Source organism: Bos mutus, chromosome 7, assembly GCF_027580195.1.
Source record: "Bos mutus isolate GX-2022 chromosome 7, NWIPB_WYAK_1.1, whole genome shotgun sequence".
NCBI classification, from domain to species: Eukaryota; Metazoa; Chordata; class Mammalia; order Artiodactyla; family Bovidae; genus Bos; species Bos mutus.
The window spans coordinates 99219361-99225360 of record NC_091623.1 but is presented as its reverse complement, the minus strand read 5'-3'; positions in this window follow the sequence as shown (position 1 = coordinate 99225360).

Here is a 6000-nt window from a genome sequence, read left to right as displayed (position 1 = left end):
ATTGACCTAAGAGATAGAGCGGATGAAACAGAATGTTCCATCCAATAGCAGAAGCATATGAATTCTTCTCAAGTACACAGAGAACATTCTCCAGCTTAGATCATAGGCCACGAGACAAGTCTTAACAAACTTATAAAAGTTGAAATCATATCAAACATCGTTTCTAATCACAATAGCACTGAACTGGAAATCAGTAGGAAAAAGACTGAAAAATTCACAAACATGTGGAAGTTAAATAACGCTTTTCTAAAAACAAAACCAGTGGGTCAAAGGAAAGATGAAAAGAGGGGGAAAGCCTGAGTCAAATGGAAACGGAAACAATATACCCAAACTTATAGAGTTGATGTATTATGTACATTCCTTTAGTATGCATGTCTTATCAAATCTAAAGTGTAGCTGTAGTGAGACAAACTGACCTGCCTTTTTTCTTGTTCAGTTCAGTCACTCAGTCATGTCCGACTCTTTGTAACCCAAGGACTGCAGCATGCCAGGCCTCCCTGTCCATCACCAACTCCCAGAGCTTACTCAAACTCATTTCCATTGAGTCGGTGATGCCATCCAACCATCTCATCCTCTGTCGTCTCCTTCTCCTCCCGCCTTCAATCTTTCCCAGCATCAGGGTCTTTTCAAATGAGTCAGCTCTTTGCATCAGGTGACCAGAGTATTGGAGTTTCAGCTTCAATATCAGTCCTTCCAATGAAAATTCAGGACTGATTTCCTTTAGGATGGACTGGTTGGATCTCCTTGCAGTCCAAGGGACTCTCAAGAGTCTTCTCCAACACCACAGTTCAAAAGCATCAATTCTTCTGTGCTCAGCTTTCTTTATAGTCCAACTCTCACATCCATACACGGCTACTGGAAAAACCATAGCCTTGACTAAACAGACCTTTGTTGGCAAAGTAATGTCTCTGCTTTTTGATACGCTGTCTAGGTTGGTCATGACTTTCCTTCCAAGGAGTCAGCATCTTTTAATTTCATGGCTGTAGTCACCATCTACAGTGATTTTGGAGCCCCCCCAAATAAAGTCTGCCACTGTTTCCATTGTTTCCCCATCTATTTGCCATGAAGTAATGGGACTGGATGCCATGATCTTAGTTTTCTGAATGTTGAGCTTTAAGCTAACATTTTCACTCTCCTCTTTCACTTTTATCAAGAGGTTCTTTAGTTCTTTTTCACTTTCTGCCATAAGGGTGGTATCATCTGCATATCTAAGGTTATTGGTATTTCTCCCAGCAATCTTGATTCCAGCTTGTGCTTCATCCAGCCCAGTGTTTCTTATGATGTACCCTGCATAGAAGTTAAAAAAGCAGGGTGACAATCTTTTCAAACTAAAGAAAGAAAAAAGTTTTTTCAGCTTATTTTCCTTTATGTCAAACTGCCAAACTGTAATGAACAAAAATTCTGTAAAGTCGCAGATACCAGCACTGAGAAAGTAAAAACGAAAGTTATAGAGACACAGAAAATATTTCACTAAATGCCTGTTTTATGGTTAGTAGCTTCTTTGAACTGGGACTTCTCAGGCAGAGCTGTAGACCATCACAAATTTAACATAATTGTTCACATATTGGGCTTCCCTGCTGGCTCAGATGTTAAAAAATCTGCCTGCAATGCGGGAGACCCAGGTTCAATCCTGGGTTGGGAAGATCCCCTGAAGAAGGATGGCAACCCACTCCAGTATTCTTGCCTAGAGAATCCCATAGATGGAGGAGACTGGAGGGCCACAGTCCATGGGGTCGCAAAGAGTTGGACACGTTCACATGTTATGAATTATGGTAGATGCATGTCACCCTCTTTATGTAAGCCTTTTGAATTATGAATATTTCTATTTTTGATGTCTCCAAGTACATTTGACAACACCTCTAATTGAACACGTATATCCAAGTCACTCAAATTACTATGCTTACGTGAAGGGTAGTTTATGAGCATGAGGTTGGCACAACCATATTGAGTAAATCCAGATTTTGAAACTCACTGGCTGTAGGATCATGGCCTAATCATCTCTCTCTACTAAAGGCTTCTCTTTTATAAAATGGGACTATAACTTCACAGCTGTTACTAACTTTAAATGTGATAATGATTGTGTGCTTATCACAGTGAAGATGGTTAATAGTAAGTAGTTGATTACCCTTATTAGTGGTGAATTATTTCAGTCTTTATCTTAGTTACTTTTTTCTCTGGCCTTTTCTTCCCTTTTGATCCTCTTTTTATCTTAGAGTTCATGTTTCTGAGTTTGTGTGTCTACGTCGAGAAACCTTTACATTGGCACAGAAAAGCCCCTATACCTGCCTCCTTCACTTAAGCCTAATTGTTGACAAAGAATGTCATATTTGCAGGGAATTTCACTTCAAAAAACCAGTAAGAAGAGAAAAGCTGAGGACGTGACTTGGCAACAGTTGGCATGGAAAAAGAAAAAAAAAACTTGCCTTAGGACAGTTAGTGGTTATGTTTATTATGATCCAGTTTTGACAAAGTTTCCATTTTTATTTGAAAGTATAATGATAGATATGGTTGTTCAGATCAAATGAATTGGTTTTTTATGCTTTGAAGAGTACAAACTATACTTGAAACATTGTGTTCTTTCCTGGATCACAACAATGAGGAACATAAACAGAATTATTATGAGTATTTGCTCCTGTTGGCAGAATGTCTGTGTTTTAAAAGATCACTAAAAAAAAAAAAAAAAAAAAAAACAGAAAAGTTTTAAACATAACAGCAATGTTAAAATAATTTTACAATGAACCCACCTTCTAGATTGAACCGTCAGTATTCACTACACTTGTTTCATCCTATATGGATCCGTTTATTCATTAATCCACCTTTAATGGAATTCAAAGTAAATTGCAGATATCCGTACCCTTTGCTCTAAGAACTTCACTATGTATATTATAGCTAAGACTGCAGTGCATGTTTATACTTTTTGTTTTGATATACAATTTGCAAACTGTGATATGCATAAATCTTTAGTGTGTATTCACTAGGCTTTAAAAAATATATGCATCACCGAACCCAGACTCCTATAGAGTGTTTGTTTTTATATATGTGACTTCCTTCTTCTAAGAAACATTATTGACTGGTCTCCTCTGGTTTGCTTTTTATTTTTTTAATCTAAATTTATTTATTTTAATTGGAGGCTAATTACTTTACAATATTGTATTGGTTCTGCCTTTTTACATGCTTCCCTTTCATACCCAAAGAATAGCTCAGAACTAGATGAGATACGGTATTTTGCTCACTTATTCACTTATGGCACTGGAAATAAGCCTGGAAATAACTAATAGCCTTAAGATGTAGATAAGAATTTTGTATGAGGAATAAAGGGCAGGCAGAGTGACAGAAGAAGGCACAAGAGGCTTTTTAGGCAGGAGACGGTGAAGTGGTGGAAATGTAATTTTTATGTGGACAGCCAACAGGAGTCTCACCTGGCTGGAGGGGACGGTTCTAACAGGGGAAAGAAGGAGTGAGCTATGTGGAAAGGTAGTACTTCCAAAAATGTGCACTGATTCAGTTATCAAAATACAGATAGCACTCTACATGTTGACATTAGAATAGCTAAATAACTTCAGAGATTAGAAACCAAAGAGGGCTTAATTTCTGTAATGAGCAGGGAACTTAGTATATGGATAAAAGTGACAGAAAAGAAAACCGTGTGTATTTTCAAAAATGGTAAATGAATAGAAGATAGTCATTTTTTAAAATTTATTTATTTTAATTGGAGGATAATTACTTTATTGTGATGGTTTTTGCCATACATCAATATGAATCCGCCACAGGAATTCATGTGTCCCCTGCATCCTGAACCTCCCTCCCACCTCCCACCCCACCCTATCCTTCCAGGTTGTCACAGAGCATGGGCTTTGGGTGCCCTACTTTGTACATCAAACTCGCACTGTTTATCTGTTTTACATATGATAGTGTATATGTCTCAATGCTATTCTCTCGATTCATCCCACCCTCTCCTTCTTCCACTGAGTCCAGTCTGTTCTTTACGTCCGTGTCTCCTTTGTGGCCCTGCACATAGGATCATTGTACCATCTTTCTAGATTCCATATGTGTGTTAATATATGGTATTTTCTTTCTCTTTCTGACTTTCTTCACTCTGTATAATAGGCCCTAGGTTCATCCACCTCATTAGAACTGCCTCAAATGTGTTCCTTTTTATAGCTGAGTAATATTCACTTGTGGATATATACCACAACTTCTTTATCCATTCATCTGCCAGTGGACATCTAGGTTGCTTCCACGTTTTAGTTATTGTAAATAGTGCAGCAGTGAACACTGAGGTACATTTGCAGGTGTCTTTTGCAGTTATGGTTTCCTCAGAGTATATGCCCAGGAGTGGGATTGCTGGGTCATATGATAGTTTTATTCCTAGTGTTTTTTAGGGAACCTCTATAGGCATTTTTAAAACTGTGTAAATACTGAGAAAAAGAGCAAAGATGCCCTGACCATGGTTTATAAAGTTAGTATAATGCTGAAATTGATGACAGAACATCAAAGTAGAAGCTACTGCTGTCAGTCTTCACAGTACACTTAGGAGGTAAGGACTAGTATCATCATTTTACAGATGAGTAAACCACAACCTCATTTGAAAAGACCCTGATGCTGGGAAAGATTGAAGGCAGGAGGAAAAGGGGATGGCAGAGGATGAGATGGTTGGATGGCATCACCAACTCAATGGACATGAGTTTGAGTAAACACTGGGAATTGGTGATGGACAAGGAGGCCTGTTGTGCTGTGGTCCATGGGGTCACAAAGGGTTGGACACGACTGAGCAACTGAACTGAACTGAAACCACAATGCAAATAAGCCAGATGACTTGTTCAAAAGCACATAGCTTATGTCAGAGTCATGACTCATATTGTGGTCTGTATGATTAAAAGAGTCCCCCTCTTACAATGGCCTTACTCTAATTTTGTATTATGTGGGTTTTCCCCCTTCCGCAAGGGGAATAATCTTTACCCATTATTGTTTAGTCCCTAAGTTGTGTCCAAATCTTTGCAACTCCCTGGACTGCAGAACACCAGCCTCCCCTATCCTCCACTGTCTCCCAGAGTTTGTCAAACTCATGTCCATTGAGGCGATGATGCTTTCTCATCTTCTGCTGTCCCCTTCTCCCGCCTTCAATCTTTCCTAGCATCAGGGTCTTTTCTAATGAGTTGGCTCATCGCATCAGCTGGCTAAAGTATTGGAGCTTCAGCATCTGTCTTTCCAGTGAATTTTCAGTGTTGATTTCCTTTAGAATTGACTGATCTCCTCTGTCCCAGCAACTCTCAAGAATCTTCCCCAGCATCACAATTCAAAAGCTCCAATTCTTCGGCACTCAGCCTTCTGTAAGGTCCAACTCTCACATCCATACGTAACTACTGGAAAAACCATAGCTTTGGTTGTACTAACCTTTGTCAGGAAAGTAATGTCTCTGCTTTTGAATATGCTCTCTAGGTTTGTCATAGCTTTTCTTCCAAAGAGCAAACATCTTTTATTTTCATGGCTATAGTTCACAATGATTTTGGAGCCCAAGAAAATAAAAGTTGTCACTGTTTTCACTTTTTCCCTTTGTCTTTGCTGTGAAGTGATGGAACTAGATGCCTTGGCCATAGCTTTTTGAATATTGAGTTTCAAGCTAGCTTTTTCCTCTATAACCCTCATCAAGTGGTCCTTTAGATCTTCTTCACTTCCTGCCATTAGAGTAGTATCATCTGAGATTGTTGATACTTCTCCTGGCAATCTTGATTCCAGCTTGTGATTCATCCAACCTGGTATTTCACATGATGGACTCTGCATAGAAGTTATATAAGCTGGGTGGCAATATACAGCTTTGTCATACCCCTTTCCCAATTTTGAACCAGTCAGTTGTTCAATTGTTGCTTGTTGACTCACTTGCAGGTTTCTCAGGAAACAGGTAAGCTGGTCTGATACTCCATATCTTCCAGAATTTTCCACAGTTTGTTGTGATCCACACAGTCAAAGGCTTTATTGTAGTCAGTGAAACAAAAGTAGATA